Below are 18,519 nucleotides of genomic sequence, written 5' to 3'. Positions count from 1 at the left end.
TTGAAAGAAACCACACTATTTTCGCTTCAAGTATTTTGTGGATATCTTAGCCATGATTCATCAGTTCTGGATTCTTGCTGTTATGGTCCAAGTACGCTATTTATGTATATATGGAAGGAATGCAATGCTTTCTATGTTAATATCTCCCCCTCTCTTTTTTGGTTAGAGGCCAAATCTGTGTGACTTAAGTAATGTATGTGGTTTGTTTGTTTGTTTTCAGTATTTTCAGTGTTAGGAAACTCTTCCAGATGAAATCCATTCAACTCTTTCTTGGATAAATGAGCAGAACAGTCAATCACCATTTTTGTTTAAGAAATTTCCCAAATGGGAAATGTTTCTAATGCGTCCCAAAGAATGTTGCAGAAATTTATCTCAATTTTGGAGACATAGGTCACCAGTAGTTCTATAAATATTTTCCATCCTTAGGAAACGATCTCGCAGCACTCGACACAATATCTGACCTAGAGATCTTTAATAAATATTATTATTATTGATATGGCTAATTTTTTTATTAGTACTGCATCATTGTGTCTGTATACCATAACGATGTCCTGTAGTGGATGTGATTTGAGTAGCCTATTTGTTTCAAGAAACAGATCAAGAGTTCCTACATTATTTTTGTTTAATCACTGAAATTCAAGGTTGTACTTTTGTTTTTCCAATATCTGTTTCACATATTGAACATAGACATTGAACATCATTTATTTGACTTGAGAATATTATAGAAGGAGAATGAGAGATGCATGTAGATGATTTCGTGATGGACACATCAATGTTCAAGATTCCTCTGATCTTTTCTCCCTCATTGTGGGACTGATCTCATATGCCACATTATTAATTCCCCCTTATCCAACAAAATCTAGAGGATATCTACCTCAAAACCTTTTTTTTCCCTTTAGTAATATTGGCAGGCTGAGTTTCTCCACTGTCATGAGAAGTTCCTCGATCACATCTGGATCTTGATTCTTCTGGAACGTACTATTAGAAAGACAGGAAAGAAATTCTTTGGGTAGAGTCATCCTTATATTATAGATAACAGTTGACCCAAGTCAGACACATTTCATTCTAAGGCATTTCCATGTAACTAAAGACAGTGTAAAATGATTTTTCCCCCATTACCTCTGTGTGTGTGTGTGTGTGTGTGTGGTGTGTGTGTGTGTACGTGTATAGGAATTGCGTTATGTTGGCAGGTAGGTCAACTGCTGCCACAACTTTGAGTTTAAACAAATAAACAAAAAGACAGTACTTAACCACATGGGCAACTGATAGCAAATCGGGGCTCTAACTGGCACTGGCCAGCACTATAGAGTGGGAGAATGTAGTATGCCCTAGCTGTGGCTGAATTACAGAGCAGGTCAGTGGCTCAGCCTCCTGTTTTCACCTTCCCAGGGGAGGCCTCCCTGCTCCAGAGGAAAGGCTTCATGACCTTCCTGCAGATGACCTCTGTGCTTGCCATCCTACAATCCATTCTCTATACAGAAGCCCAAATGATATTTAAGAAACATAATGAATCGATTGATTGATTTTGTAGCACATTTTTATACAGAATTATTCTAGTCATTACAATAGAGGTATTTTTAAAAGAAATAGGCTGGGCACAAGTGGCTCACACCTGTAATCCTAGTACTTTGGGAGGCTGAAGCGGGAGGATCACTTGAGGTCAGAGGTTTGAGACCAGCCTGGCTAACATGGTGCAACCCCTGTTTCTACCAAAAATACATAAAGTAGCCAGGCACGGTGGCCCGCACCTGTAGTCCCAGCTACTTGGGAGGCTGAGGTGGGAGAATTGCTTGAACCTGAGAGGCAGAGGTTGCAGTGAGCTGAGATTGCACCACTGTACGCTCCCTGTAGACAAGGGGAAATGGCACAGGGTGAAGACCAAAGAGAGGTCAGAGAACAGGTTATGGCACTTTACAAGGGTCAGGGTAAAGCCTTTGGATGGTGGTTAAGTGTTATGGGACTTCCTGGTAGACATTTCCCCTTGTCTACTGTGCCCTGGCACAGCGGGCTTCTTTTGGCCTCTGGAAGTGGTTAAATTTGTTGCTGCTTTAGTGCCTTGCCTCCACCTGCTCTCTGCCAGCAATATTCTTCCATTTCCCCACACATGTTGTCTCCTTCTTGTCAATCAGAATTCACCTTCTCAGAGATACTTCTCTGATTGCCTAGTTCATTGATGATTATCATAACCCTCTATTTTCAATTCTCTGCATAATAGTTTTTACTCTAAGTTATTTTTCTTATTTCTTTGTTCATTATCAACCTCCCTCATCTGCCAATGCCTGAATAAAAGCTTCATGGGTACAGAGACTTTGTCCAGTCTTATGAATCTCTAATCCTTCTGTCTAGAACAGTGCTTGGTACATAGTAGGCCTTCAAAAATAATTGTTAAATGAACAAATAAATGTGAAATCGAAGCAACAATACTGACCATACAACATTATTGTGAAGATTAAATGAGATAATGTCTATAAAGTGCTTAAAATGGAAATGGCACATAATATATTCAATAAATCATTATTAGTATTGTCATTATTATTTTGTTATTTCCCTGGTGTTTTCCCCCCAGTCTTTATAACTGGGAAGTTCTTTCTTTGATGTTAACCAATTCCTGTTGCAATTATCTAATTTTCCTTTTTGTGGGTCATACAAAGTTGTAATTCTTCTGAGCTATTTGAAAACAGCAAATTTAGCTTTTGGTATTCTTTCTTCCAAGTTGAATAATTCTAATTCTGTTCATCTTTTCCTACAGGTATTATGCTTGAAGAAGTTTAAAAATACTTATGGTATCCTGCTCTGAGTTCTGAGGCAGGGCTACTGAACTGAGCCATCAACACATACTAATTAGCAAATTCCTGCACAGCTCTAATTTGTCCAGACATAAAGGAAGCTACCCACACACTATTCACTTGAAAATGACAACTTTGCAATAATAGTTCTACCTACTCCTAATGAGCAGGAGAATCCTTGTATAGACATTCTCATATACATTTAAAAAAATAACATTGGCTGCTAAGGGGTTCTGGTCTGTTCAACTCTTGGTTCCTTAGATATTTTTAAATATCTCCCCTCACTACACCTTAGATTTCCCCATTCATAAAAATGACATGACCATTAAAATTAGGATCTGTGAAATCATTTCATATCTGAAGTAAATACTATATTCCAACATGATCAGAGAAGTTATTTGTTCTGAGTTTTTCAACACAGATGGCATTTATTTTCTGGGGGTTTAATGTTTTATTTAGATCTTAAGAATTGAAAACACTATGATTGCTATACATTTCTTTTGTTACTTTGGACAGGATTTTATTTAGGGACTCTTGATTTTGATAGAGGACAGTTGCTATTTCATTAAAAAAGAAAAAATAATGTACAAATTTACTTAATGTATCAGAGAAGTTGACGGAATTTTTTTAACAGTCTGAGAAACAATTACAGTTTACATATTATAGAACTGTAGGTTTGGAAGAGAATTCATCAGCTCACTCTTTGGGTGCGGCCAAACTTACTCATGTCTGGCTACTTTCCTAAGTTTCTTCTCAAAATGGAATGTACATTTGGAGAAAAGAGACAAAACATTTGTGATGTAAAAACATCACAAATGCCAAATTTGTATATTTATATATATGTTATATATTATATTTACACTTTTTTCTCAACGATGAAGTCAATTATCATTTTTATTTTCACTCTTCGTACAAGTTTTAAAACATTGTGAGATTGAGGCCAGATTAAATCTGAAATAATATGGAATATTCATGACTGCAGCCTGACTAGCCATTTTGTTAAAGCAATTTAAATGACATTAGAAATAGTAAAAACAATATTGATACTATGAAGAACCAAGATTAGTGAGATAAAAGATAGAATTGAGAAAAATCCAAAAATAACTGAGGAAAAGAACTGAATTGCAAGAGATTAGAAATGACATTATGGCTATGAAGAATAGTTGATGGAGATTTAGTACACAGAAAATAGCAATTCATGGACAAGAAAAGAGAAAAAAATAAAACATTCAATGATATAATATAAGAAAACTTTCCTAGAATGAAGGACAATCTGAATCTGCAGATTGAAAGGGATTATTGTAACCTGGGAAAACTTAATAAATAACAACTCATGTCAAAATGATATGGGTGATGTTAAATAACATCAAAAAAGAAAAGGAAATGAAAAAAAGAAATTTCTGTAATCATCCAACAATAGAAACAGAAGCAGATCACTATTACTTTATTTCTACCCCTACCTCCATAAAAATCAGCCCACAAAAACAAAAACAGGCCAACAGTTTAGCCTGATCTCAAGCACTTCAGGAATATTTTCTGATGAAGACAATGGAATAACATCTAAAGAATGCAGATGGGAAAGAGTGTCACTCAGCCAAGATGTCTTTCTCATGTAAGGGAAATACTAAAATATTCACAGGAATGGAATTATTCATGTACCCTTCCTGGAAAATTTTTTGAGAAACATAACTCAGCTAACCAGATTAAATGTAATAACAATGATTTAAAAAGAAAGAAAGAATCCTAACTTTATAAGTGAAATAAAAAGAACTGGAAATAGCATCAAATTGATTTAGATTTTAAATTAAGGGCAATAATTTTAATTGAAAGTATAGAGAAATTTCTTCTTATACGGATACCTGAAATTAATATTTATAAAGGCAGGACTGAGCTGGTGGTAAAGTGGGAAAACAACTGGAGGCCAGAGACGGAAGAAAGGATGATACCTCAGGTAGAAGTGAACTCTGATCTGTGTTTGCCTTGTGTAATATCCCCTTATACTCCCTTAAATCCCTGGAGGATTTTGTCTAGATTTCGATGGGCCAAATATTCTCAAGGGACAGGAGCAAAAACTGGAGCTTAATCCAGGAGAGGGTGGATTGAATGCCTTCACATAAATTTAGAACTCCTAAAAGATGTCATCTTCAGTGAGTAAAAAATCAATGAGACAAAAAAGGACTATTCAATTAGAAGTAATGGGGGAAAATTGGTTGTCCTTACAAAGGATAAAAAAAATTAAAAATGCCTTTCTCTTTAGACCTTACACAAAAATCATTTCCAGATGCATTCATGACTTAAAAATGGAAAGGCCAAATTTAAGCCTTTTAGAAAAAGATAGGAAATATCTTTATGATTCTGAGGTAGGGAAAGACTTCCTATGCAAGACACCAAAAGCATCTAAACATAAAGGAAATGATTATTATACTTGACTATATTAAAATCAAGAACTTCAGCTTATCAGAAGAAACCTCATTTTCTCTGAGAGAGAGAAAATAAGAGTCATAAAGAGGGAAAAGACATTTGCCACACATGTGACCAAAGGGCTAGTCTCAGAATGCAAAAGAACTCCTTTGAATCATTAAGAAAGAGAGGAATAAACTAATAGAAAAATGGGAAATTTTCATGAACAGTCATTTTCTAGAGGAGGAAATACAAACAGCCAATAAATATATAAAATATTATTGCTCTTATTATATGTCAAGACAATGTAAATAAAAATTACAATAGTATGCTTTCATATCAGATTAATGAAACTTAAAAAGTCAGTTAATACCAAGTGTTGACAAGAAAGCAACAGGAGCTTTCAAAGGCTGCTTGTGGGAGCGTAGCTTGTTACAATTGCTTTGTTAAACAATCCAGCACTAACTGGTAAAGGTGAATATGTGCATACTCTAAGACCCAGGAATTTATCTTCTATGTATAAATCTTAGAGAAACTTTTACAGGTGAATCAGGGCATGTTTGGAAAAGCATTATTCCTATTAGCAAAAATCTTAAAGTAATACAAATATCCATCAACAATGAATTGGATCAAAAAACGTAAGGATATACATATGCTGTACTACCATGTAGCAGTAAAAATAAATGAACATGCTGTATTCTATCTGTATATGTAAACACATATGATGCTGAACCACAGAAGGAAGTTACAAAAATATAGAATGATTTCGTTAAGAAAAGTTGAAACAAGGCAAATGAAATGATATCTTGCTTGGAGGAAACACAGGTGGTAAAACTATGAAGAAAAGCAAGGGAATGCTCAGTGCTATTTCAATGTAGGATACTGCTGAGGGCACAGAAATGGACAGATCAGAAAGCAGCACATGAGCCCTCTGCATGGATCAGAGCACAGTGTGAGGGACATGGGTGTCATTTTTTATTTTTCATTAAGTGGTGAAAATATACTGTATGCACTTTTAGTACATAAAACTTTTAAATAATAAACATTTTAAGAAGTTAAATGGAAAACTATAATAAATATGGTGAAAAGTGATTTTATTGTAATAGATTGACAAAAGTACAGGTGTACATCAAGAAAATTAATTTAGGGTAAAAAGTATTAATAAAAGCAAAGCAAATGATTTTATATGTTGGCTCAAATACAAAATTAAGACAATAATTATAAAGAGAACACGTAGGAACCAAAAAGAGGCAGCTTTTAAAAAAATAGGATGCAAAGCCCAGAAACAGACCCAAGCACATATAGAAATCCAACATGTAAAAGCAATGATAGCTCTTATTTTGATCATATTTACTAGGTATATTGCTGCTTGAACTTAAATTAACTCCTGATTTAAATGTAGAATGAAGCCATAAATACATGACTCAGAATGCAGCTTAAATGTCACTTCCTACAGGAAGTTTTCTTTGACGTCCCTGGAAGTCCATAAGTGCTCCTGCTGTGGGCTTCCATAGCAGCCTGCATATTACTACAGGTAACATTCTTCATAGCAGTTCTGTGTTCAAATCCACCCCATTCTAACCCCCTAGAAGACTATGAGCTCAATGAAGTTATGGTGCTATTCTTGTTTTTGTGTTTTGAGACAGGGTCTCACCCTGTAGCCCAGGCTAGAGTGCAGCAGTGTGATCACAGCTTACTGTAGCCTCCAACTCCTGGGCTCCAGCAATCCTCATGCCTCAGCCTCTTAAGTAGCTAGGGCTACAGTTACATACCACCATGGCCAGCTAATTTTTTTTTTTCATTTTTGCAGAGACAGAGTCTCACTATTTAGCCCATGCTGGTCTCAAACTCTTGGGCCTCAAGCAATCCTCCTGCTTACACCTCCTGAGTCACTGGGATTACCCATATGAGGCATTACAGCCAGCCCCCTATTTTATCTTATTCACTAGCAAAGTGGAGAGTGCCTGGTACAGAGTAGGTGTTCAATAAACATATGTTAAATTCACACATAAATAATCAGAGAAATGGATTTCAATTTGATATGGGGCAGGCCTATGAAAGCAAAAGCCATGACTACATCAGACAGAAAAACACAATAATTCTATACCCAGAGAAAAGGCAAATGGCAAAATTGAGAAAATGTATGGTATTGAGATAGAAGAACAGGGAATTAGGGTAACCAGGGGTTAAGGCATAAGCAAGAGAACAGCAGGTGCAGCCAGTTCTAGGCAAGATTAGGCAGTAAACAGGCCACATTTTCACTCCTGTGACAACAAGACAGAAGTCTCCACTTCAGCCTCGGACTGGTTGTAGGGCAATCCTTCATAGGGTGTAACCAATTGGAGGCCTCTAAAGGGCACCTAGGGGTGTTACCAAGTTATTTTTTAGCTTAATAAAAACCCTAAAGAACATTGCAATGGGGTGGGGGTGGCTCTTGAGCCGCTTGCTCGAGCCCGCTCGCACTCTGTGGAGTGTACTTTTGCTTCAATAAATCTGTGCTTTTGTTACTCTCTTCTTTTGTTGCTTTGTTTGTGTGTTTTGTTCAACTCTTTGTTCGACAAGCCAAAAACCTGGACAACTTACAGTCAAGACCTTTCATTTGGTAACAGTATTAAAATGTTAGGCAAAGAGTTACTATCCCTCACTTACAAAAAGCTCTTATAAGTCAATAAGGAAAAAATGAGCAAAGTAATTTCATACCCACTTCATATATATGCACAAATTTATTATGTCTCATGATTCTGTGAATTAATGGGTCTCAGCTGGACAATTCTTGCTTGGCATCTTTCATGAAGTTGCAGGCAGGTGTTGGCTGGGGCTGCACAACCAATATGGCTGACTGGCATGGTCAGCAGCTCCTGAAGGCCGATGGTTGAGAGCCCAGATGAGGCTGTTGACCAGAGTGCCTATGTGTGGCTTCTTATGAGGTTCGAGCTTCTCACAGTGAGATGCTGGGTCCATCCTAACAGTGAGTATTCCAACAGATCCAAGGGAAACTGCACAGCCCTAGTAACTAGCCTCAAAAGTTATGCAGCCCCATTTCTGCCATATTTGTTGTCCAGCTAGGCACCAAGGATAGCTCAGATTTCCAGATGGAATTAGATTCCCATCTTGATGGGGGAAGCAGCCCATGTGTCTAGGAAGTGCAGGCATTGATGGCAGCCATCTTTGGAGGCTATCTACCACACCCACCTATCTGTTGCCTGCTTATTGAACTATCCTGGACAAAAGTGCTCAGATTTCTGTCCCAGGAAAGGTGCACATCTGTTCTACTGGATCTTGGTTTGAAACCACTTGGTGTTCAGTGGCCGTGTAATTTGTGCTCTGCTCTGCTCATGGTTTTATTATTTTTCTTTAAATCATAATTTCTTTTTCAAAACCAGCTTACTCCTAGAAATCTGTAGTGACCTTTTTTTTTTTTTTTTTGCAAATGACTAGCTTTTATATTCATCCTTAAGGTCATCTAGACAGTGAAGGTGGCTTTTGAAAAATGATGACCAGGTCTGCTTCCTCCCACCTTTTTGAATTGTCCCTTGCAGTTCTCAAGTTACAGGAAATTTGGTCATGTTTGCTTACAGTGTGTGTGTGTGTGTGTGTGTGTGTGTGTGTTGGGGGTGTGTCACTTCACTGGGAAAGTTCTTTGAATTTGAAAGACAGTTTTGCATTTATTTGAAAGCTTTTATTTGTGAGCTTGAGTAGTCCAAAGTGTCCTTGTGTACAAGCCCCGCCTTTGCTAATTCCTATTATTATCTTGCTACAGAAGGTCATGCCAACTGCTTAATTACATGGAAAGTTATGAAACAGCTAGGGCACCAGAACATTGTTCAACTGTGGGCTCCTAAAGGAAAATAAACTCTTCTTACACTGAGAATGGCTGCCAATAACCAGGCAAGTTTGTCTGTTTGTGGCCACATGTATAGCTCGCTTGTATAAAGGCATTCTGTGGCTGGGCAAAAATCCTGGATTCACCTTTGCTAACAGCACCAGCATCTTAGTACAATAGAACCCTTTTAATTCAGAGAGAGATTATATCTGACTACTTCAAGTCAGACTTTTCCTTTCATTGAATGTAAACAATAAAACCTCTCTATGAAAGCTTTCCTGCTTCACTCAGAAATAGGCTAGTATGTTTCGTGGTATATCCCTAACCAACCGTTGGTGCAGTAAAAATGTTCATTTATTAGAGATGATTATGTAGTTTAGGTTCCTATAATCCACCTGCACCTCAGTGATCTGCCTTCAGGAAAAAACAATTTGTGCGAAGAAAATTTATGTTCAGAGAAGTGAGGGCTTTTCATTTGGTTCAACCTGTCAGATTCTTATTTTGGTCTAATTCTCACCTTGAAAACAAACAGCATCGCCTTTGCTTTATCCGCCTTTATGCAAAGACCATGCTAATTCTAAGTAAACTCCTTGGAGAGTTAGGCATTGAAAGAGAAACAGAAACAGACCCCTTGAGAAAGAGTTTCTCTCCTGAAGAAGTATTTTTCACAAGGAGTAACTGGGATAGCCACTAACTCTTGCTTCTACAGGAAACAGCTTGCCCTGCTGCAGAGGGTGGGGCGCTGTCTTATTTCTCTAAACACTTTTGGAGAAAAAAAAAATCAGGCTCCAATGCCAAAAGACAACTTTAACCCTCAAATCCCAGAACCTAAGGTCAACCAAAGGTCACACATGCAGTGCTTAAAGCAGAAGGTTGGCAAGCTCTCTTTCCAGGCAGTGTCTGTCCCTGCTGAAATCGAGGCCATGGAAACAGGGCTTGTGCATTCTAAGTCCAAGGTACCTGTGATTTATGAAGTGGTGTTAGGCACTGGTCAGGACATAAAATTAAATACTGAAAAAGGCTTCTGCTCCCACGGCTGCCCTTCCTTCTTGAAACCTAATTTAGACCATATCAAAGTTTTTATAAAGACATTCCTGATACCATTGTGCTGTAAATCCTGTCTGATCCAACCTTCAAATATTTATGTAAACTGAAATATGTCTGGAAAGAAGTCAAAACAAAACAAATATGCCACACCATCTCATTCCAGCAGGTCCTTCCTTCCTCATTTACATTCAAGCGTAAACCTCTCCAACTGGCTTCCAACTGTTAGGGCTGGTTAATTAGTGATAATTGCAGAGACTATTTCTTTGAATGCCCTGATGGTCTTATGTCTTGCAACCAATTTAGCCTGGAGGTTTTAGCACGTGTGAAATGCGTTGGTAGCATTAAAAAAAAAAATCATTACAGATAAGTGCAGTTGGTTTAGTCTTCCTATGACCAGCTGTAGCAATAATTAGTGCTTTTGAAATATCTACAGGTTGGTCCCAATGTATTCCTTAAGCTCCGCACTCAGCCTTTGCTTTTACTCTGTCATTAGAATGGGCTGTTTCTTCTTGGGATCCTTATGGGTGAAGTGCTCTCAGTTTCAGATGCAGTTTGCTAATGATAATTTGCATCACTTGTAAGTTGTAGCAACATGAAGATCTCATGGTCTATCTTTTAGTCCATGATATCATGTAATTAGAGAGAGTGGAAAATAGGAAAGAATTTAAAAGTGGCTGTGTACTCATATTACAGCTTTGAAACCCAAGGGAAGAAAAGAGGAGGCAGCCATTTGTGTTAAGAACGGAATGCTCTTATGCCCTTTGGAAGGTATGTTGTACTCTTTTGACACTGGAATTAAAAATGGAAGTAAATGATCTTTGTCTACACAAAGTATGTTTAGAGAGACAAGAATGAATGAGTGAATGGGGCACTGAACTTGCATGGGGGAGTTCACTTTCACATACCATATCTTATTTGAGATTTACTACAGTTCTGGGAGGTAATGAAAGGCAGATGTTAATTACCCAATTTCTGTCCTTTGCAGGTGAGGAAATTGAAGTGCAAAGAGGTTAAGTGACTTGCTCTTTGTCATACAACTAGTGGGAGCCAAGATTAGGAACCAAGGCTCTGACTCCAAGTTTAGTCTTTTTTCCTGACATCTTGAGGTCTTAAGGTTGGGAAATGGGACAAATACAAATAGGCTTGTAAAAAAAAAAATGGCAGCCATAGTCACATTCCATTGACTAATTCAGTTATATATACCAGAGCTAGGTCTTCTGGCCAGTAAGAGATGCAAATATATAGGGAGAACACAGGAGTGATGAGAGTTCCTACAGACATGGAGTGTGCTCCTGTGTGAAGCTTATGGGGCCTTTATTTTGAATTAAATAAACATTGCTTCAAGTTTGTAAATTTTCTTAGGGAAAGGTGGTGATAATGATGATGATGGTGAAGAAGAATAGGAAGACACAAATAACAGCGGTTGAAACAACAGCCAGGGGTTATATTTAGTGAGTGTTTACTATGTGTTAGGTGCTCATCTAAGCACTTTTAAAAGTATTAACTCTTTTAATCTTCCCAATAACCCTTTGAGGTAAATATTATCATCCTAATTTGACAAAGGAGGAAAAGGAGGCATGTAGAGTTGAAGAACTTTGACCCAGGATGTCCTGTTGCAGGTGTAGGATTTAAACTGGCAGTCTGTCTCTAGCACCTTCTGAGCTGTTTTGCCTCTCAATCTTCTTCAGCTGATGCTTCTCCCAGTAGATGAAAATATATGTAAAACCTTTCCCCATGGTTTCAACTCTTGGAACTGAAGTCTTTCTCAAAACTTGCCTGACCACTACTTCTAATCCAGGTGGTGCAGAGAAGGGGCCAATAAAAGTAAATTTGGGTATTTACTGATGTGGGCTCGTAGTGGTGAGCAGCTTGGGAGAAGGAGGCTCAGACTAAATGGAGAACTGTGAGAGGCTGTCACCATGTTTCTCCCTATAAAGTGGCCAGTTGTCACACTGCCCTTTGTGCAAAGTGAGAAGACAATCATGGCTGACTGTCCTAGGCGATCACGAGGGAGCCCACTGGGTTCTTTGTGGCTCATCAGTGTGCTCCAAATGGGGAAGAAGCAGTTGCATCCAAATTGGTGCGACCCCTCCGGGAATTAGAGCCTCCACTTGTAGATTTCTAAGGAACTGCCATCTCTCCGTCTGTTTCATAACTAAAAGTTCTGTGGCATAGGTCTTTCTTATAGGCTAAAGTCCTTTAAATGGATGCATTATGTATGTACCTCTATTGATTTTTCTGTTGACTATTGCTTTATTATATGGTTCAATCAACTTAGCTTTACACCATTCCATAGAAAGAAATAGGTACTGAATTTCACTAAGAGTTTCATTTTAGGCATATTTTGACTCTTATCTGTATGGTCTCTTAACTTTCAATAGATATTCAGTATGCCTGCTTTCAAGTGGACTGTTTATTCAGCCTCTTCAGATACTAAAGGAGAATGGCAGTCAAAATAGATTGAAAAACAAAGGGAAAGAGTAAAAACAAAGTTGAATAAATGTTTGTTTGTGACTAATGTCCTTATATTTATAAAGAGTGCTTAAGAAGTCACTGCTTGAGAGGTGTAGTATTCTGAGATTGGAGGTGCCTTATGCGGAGATTATATTCCAGCTACTCATGCCTGAGACCTGCATTCTTGTCCTCTTTGAGTGCTGCTTAGAGACCAGTTAGTTGTATAGCACAAAGTCAGAAGATGAGCCAGTGTGGTAAAGCTGAGTAGGTCTAACAACTTGTTTTAGGTCGGGTTGCTAAAATCACACCCAATATACAAGTTATTTAGTAATAAAGTGTTCTAAGAAGAAACCAGGAAGGAAGTGGGGAAGCAAGCAAGTAAGAAGGGAAACCAAGCAATGGTGTGATTTCAGGTGAACTCCCATTCCTTAGAAGAAGGATGCAAAGCTGAGGGACTAACACACAGATCTGGGTGGAACATGGCAGAATTTGCTACACAGCCTATTCCTCCAGGTGTAAACCCTGGACAAAGAGTCCAGATGTGTCCCTAAGGGCTCACAGAGGGGAGATATTGTGGCATAATTCTGGAAGAGGAGGAATAGACAGTTGTGCTTGGAGGCATGGAAGTAGGTGGCAATTCCCTCAAACTGTGAATGGGACAGGGCTTGCATCCCCAAAGGATGGACCATTGCTATGCTCTTTCCTGGAAGATCAGAGAGATAAGAGGACTGCTTAGGAACAGAGTGCTCCCAGCCTTGGCGTGAAACAACTACTTGTTTTCAGTGATTAATGAGCATCTCAGGGCTGACTCCTTTGGAGAAAATCTTGAGGCTCTTGTAGCATTTTCTGGTTACAGATCTAGCCTTGAGTTGACCTAGATGGAGACCCTTGATGGAGAAGAAGGGATCCAAAGTAGGTTTCCTAATCCATTTTGGGTTAGTTCATTTTTTTTTTTTTTTTTTTTTTTTAGTTTTTAATTTTTGTGGGTACACAGTAGGTATGTATTTTTATGGATTACATGAGATGTTTTGATACAGGCATACAGTGAATCATAATCACATCATGGAGAATGGAATATCCACCCCCTCAGGCATTTATCCTTTGTGTTACCAACAATCCAATTATACTCTTTTAGTTATTTTTAAATGTACAAATTAAACTTTTATTGACTATAGTCACCCTGTTGTGCTATCAAATAGTGGGTCTTATTCATTCTTTCTAAATATTTTCTGTAGCCATTAACCATCCCATCCCCACCTCCTCCTCACCCACTTACTATATTTCCCAGCCTCTAATAACCATCCTTCCACTCTCCATCTCCATGAGTTCAATTGTCTGATTTTTAGATCCCACAAATAAGTGAGAACACACACTATTGTCTTTCTGTGCCTGGCTTATTTCACTTAACATAATGACCTTCAGTTACATCCACATTGTTGCAAATGACTGGCTCTTGTTCTTTTTTATGGCTGAATAGTACTCATTGTGTATATGTGCCTTTGTAGGAAATGAGTTCACTTTAGGTGTGTGGATTTGTTTCTTGGTCCTCCGTTCTGTTCCATTGGTCTATGTGTCTGTTTTTATGCAAGTACCATGGTGTTTTGGTTACTATAGCTCTGTAGTATAATTTGAAGTCAGATAATGTGATTTCTCCAGTTTTGTTCTTTTTGCTTAGGACAGCTTTGACTATTCTGGGTCTTCTGTGGTTCCATATAAATTTTAGGGTAGTTTCTTCTATTTCTGTGAAGAATGTCATTGGTATTTTGATTGGGGTTGCACTGAATATGCAGATTGCTTTGGTTAGTATGGACAGTCTAACAATATTGATTCTTCTAATCCATGAACATGGAATATCTTTTCATTTTTTGGTGATACAGTTTGGCTGTGTCCCCACTCAAATCTCAACTTGAATTGTATCTCCCAGAATTCCAACATGTTGTGGGAGGGACCTAGAGGAAGTCATTGAATCATGGGGGCCGGTCTTTCCCGTGCTGTTCTCATGATAGTGAATAAGTCTCACGAGATCTGATGTTTTATCAGGAGTTTCTGCTTTTGCTTCCTCCTCATTTTTCTCTTGCCACCCCTATGTAAGAAGTGCTTTTCACCTCCCACCATGCTTCTGAGGCCTCCCCAGTCATGTGGAACTGTAAGTCCAATTAAGCCTGTTTTTGTTCCCAGTTTCAGGTGTGTCTTTATCGGCAGTGTGAAAATGAACTAATATATTTGGTATCTTTTTCAAGTTATTTCACCAGTGTTTTATAGTTTTCATTATAAATGGGTCTGAAAATTTTTTATGTGCCCACTGTACATTTGTAGCACTGTACCTTAATTCTTATAGGATCTCAGTTGAGACCCTATAACTGTCACTCTCAGCAAGTGGGACTCACAGAGTTTAAGCAGAGCACAGCTACTTTCCTTTCCCAAACTGCCTCTTCAAATTCATCCTGGTGGCTGGCCCCTCTCAGGCAATAGATAGTGGTCTGTCACTCCTAGTCATAAAAACAGTCTCAGTTTAGTTATTATTATGTCCAGTCAAATGTAGTAATACAAATGTACACTTATTTTGAAGTTAAAGTTTCTATCACTGCTACCCCACCCTAAGCCCAGACCTGCAGTGGAAGAGAGAGGGCTGGCTTCTCCATCTTACTGCCTTGATTTTTTTCTGCCTTCTCATTCACTCTCTAGGTTGCCTTGGGCCCCTCCTGGGTTGAAGCAAAGGAAGGGGAGGAGTGCAGAGGCAGGACCATTCTGACTTGACAAATCTTATTGTGAGTCATCTCAGAGCCTACGTGTGTTTAAGGCTGGCTCTACCAGAGAATTTGGCAAGTTCTTCAGGTATAGTCTGCCCATATGGGGATAGCTCATGTGGTTCTCTTGCTGGTGGCGTAAAGTTTCTCACCTTGGGGGTGCTGGTGGTTTGCTACCAAAGGCATGGGGGATCCGTTTGCCTCTCCAGTCAGTCCTCTTGTTTAGGATCCAAGGTGATCTCAGCCTGCCGTCTCTTCTCTGTGGCTGATATCTGATCCATGGGAAACACTCAAGCTTCCTCTACTCTGACTACCTCTGGGTGCACTGTCTGATCACAGTGTAGCCATCCCTGTTTTATTCCACTGGAGAGGTAGCCTGCTAGCCCTTACTACTCACCCTGTATGTGGTTTATGCATGAGACAGACACCCGACCACTGTGACCCCATTTTCAGTCCACACCTATTAGAGTGGACCGTTTATGCCAGCTTCCCTTGATTTCAGATAAAGGAAAAGCACCCACAACCCTTACCCCATGGGTGGGAGTGGGACTCGCAACACACCCATAGTTCTCTCCAAAAATCTTATTCTATTTAGTGCCCATTCACCTTTTAATTTAATAGGGTGTACTCCGAATGTGGCAAATGGCTAATCATGACTAAAGCCTGGTTTGTAGATACTGCCTTTGCAAACTCTACCTTGTAGTCTCACATTTCACTTCAGAGTGTGGTGTCTATTGTCTGGTCCCTAAATACAAGTGATTATTGATGAATTATTGCATGTATTGATTCCTTTATTCAATGAACATTGAGTACATTCATTCAACATGCTAATACCTAGAATATAGCTATGGTATATGCAAGAATACATATTTTAGAACTGTGAAATCCCTTCTATATATAAAAGCTGTAAGTTATTGTCAATGGTATAGTTTTCATGTTGAGTGGTAGTTTTGTGGATATTTAGCATAAAATGAATACATTAATTAATAAGAACGACCACTCACGGATCAATAATGAGAATACATCATAAATCGAAGATTATAATTAATCTAATTCTGTATACTCAAGTTTTTTTAAAAAGCCTTCTTGGGGATCTCTGAGTCTAGACAATAAAAGCGACAATCATAAACATTTATCAAGCATGACTATGTGCCAGGCATTGTGCTATGTGTTTTACAAACACCACTTCATTTATTCTTTTTAACAACCTTAAGAGGTAGGTATTAATAATCTCTTTCCCATTTTATATATGAGGAAACTGAGTCTCAAAAGGGCTAAATAACTTGCCCAACTTCCCATGGCAGAGTGTGGAACCCAATACAGGTCTGGCTGACAGCCAACCTCGCCACTGCTTTCCACACATAAATGTCTGAATATTTAATGGGTTGTGCTCCAAGTCGGGAAGAGACGGTATGTTGGCCTGGAAACAAGAAAGGCTTTGCAGTCAGTCACAGCTCAATTCAGAGATGGCTTCAGTACTATTAGCTGTATGATTAGAGGTGAATTCAAAGTGATAGAAATTTTAACAAATCAATCTTGACCACTGAGCCCAACTATAAACTGGAGGATGACAAGACTTACTTTTCAGTGTTGCTGTGAGAGGAGATTATGACTCTGCATCAGCCGGCACATTTGAGGCCCTCAATACATCACATGTATTATTGTTTCATTCCTGCTCTTATCCATAAAATGTCTTGTGAGCAGAGAAAAGGAGACAGGCTAGACTGGGATCTCAAACTCCAGTGATCTGGAACGTTTCTGCTTGGGGGATCAAGTTCCACTGATCTAGAACTTGTCTTTATTATGGTTAAGCTGTATGGTTGTTAAACCATGCTAGGCAGTGGAGTCACAGAGCAACCTTGGGTGAAGGGCTCAAGATCTATATTTCTCCTTGAGTTGGACTTCTGAATACCACATTCTCCTCCCCACCAGAAAACACACACTTCTTCCCAGGGCCTTGGTGCTTCTGGCCAGCATGTGATTTGTATCTGGCAAAAATCTCCCTTCTGGCAGGAGAGCGGTTGGGTTTTGGCTGGGGTAGACACTATAATGCTGCGGAGTCACTCTGCAGGGGACAAAACGAGAGAAGCCCAAGTGTTTCCATCCCCCACTCCCTGCCCCTGCAGAATTCTCAGCTGAGTGCAGTAATAGCATGACTGGGCACTTTAAGTCTGCCATTGTACCATAACTTCCTCCTTGTCATTGCCCGTTAGCATCTCCTTTCTGAGAGGGTGGCAGGGGCAGGGCCGCATATGAACTTGAATGGTGACGTGGGGTGCAGTTGCTATTTCTTGCCAATACCCAAAGTTCCAGCTGCATATCCAAGTCTCTGGCTTGGAGCCACGCAGCCAGAGAGGCAGGAGAGAAGGACCTGGGCAAGAAGAACAAAAAGGCCCCACTGCACAGCTCCATCCCCATCCTCTCTGTCTGCATCCCTCCAGTGTGGAGCTCAGGTGTGGGGTCCCCAGCACCTCCTCAGCAGGTAGCTTCCTGAAGCCCAGTATGCTCTCACTCCCAGGCCTGCTTCCTCTCCACACCTTTCCCGCTCCTCCCTGCATCTCGAATTGGTTCTTAGAACCCCTGCCACATCCAAGGAACTACTTGTGAAATACCTTTGTGATTACAGTTTATATGTTTAATTAGAAGCTGGGAATTAAGCTTCCAAACACCACAAAATGAAAGCTTGAGATTCTTCCAACAAACCCCAGCTTTCCACGAACATGGGCTGACTCATCCGTCTCCTGCTCTCCCCCGTCGCCCCAGCCCTGTCTTTCATGCTGAAGTCATTCACTTTCTTCACCTGGATTTGGAAAACTGCTGATGTCTCGTTTAGCTTCATTCCTAAGTTGTCCTTCAAAAGCAGGGACATGCAAACTGCCTGCCTGTGGCAGAGGCAGCAGGAGAGGGGCACACTTGTTGAGTCTGAGAACCTCACGAAGACTGTTAATTAATTGCTCATTTTGACAAATGAAAACAGATTTCAAATGCGTAGTTGAACGTGGAGCAGGAAGAACATCTTGCTCTTGTGACTTGGTTTTAAACATTGCATCTAGAAGATGGGGTGATACTGAAAGATGTCACTTATTTCCTTTTGTGAATTGAGATAAAATGGTTCTAATTCTTTCACTGTTTTCTGGCTTTAGGGCCCTGCGAAAGAATGTTTATTCTTTTGCTCTTGGTGGGAATTGGATGTCTGTCGATTTAGCATATGTTTAAAATATTTTAGCTTTGGAAAACTGCCCTGATAGCCTTCTCCCTCTAT

At 39.3% G+C, this 18,519-nt stretch overlaps 1 long non-coding RNA gene across 2 annotated transcripts; it reads right to left on the bottom strand.

Annotated features, from left to right (window-relative positions):
- Positions 1-679: 679 nt before the first annotated feature.
- Positions 680-15,641, bottom strand: LOC129059406 (uncharacterized). 2 transcript variants are annotated; one of them, XR_008525273.1, is made up of 3 exons: positions 15,120-15,243; positions 14,898-14,999; positions 680-978 (listed from the first exon to the last, which is right to left on the bottom strand). It is a non-coding gene; the product is annotated as an uncharacterized LOC129059406 (long non-coding RNA). The 2 variants fall into 2 exon arrangements; XR_010140154.1 differs by having other exon boundaries at positions 756-978; positions 14,835-14,999; positions 15,120-15,641.
- Between the last annotated feature and the right edge of the window lie 2,878 nt (positions 15,642-18,519).

Source organism: Pongo abelii, chromosome 4, assembly GCF_028885655.2.
Source record: "Pongo abelii isolate AG06213 chromosome 4, NHGRI_mPonAbe1-v2.0_pri, whole genome shotgun sequence".
In the NCBI taxonomy this organism is placed as follows: Eukaryota; Metazoa; Chordata; class Mammalia; order Primates; family Hominidae; genus Pongo; species Pongo abelii.
Note: the sequence above shows the minus strand (reverse complement) of the source record. Positions and strands in the feature narration are given on the sequence as shown.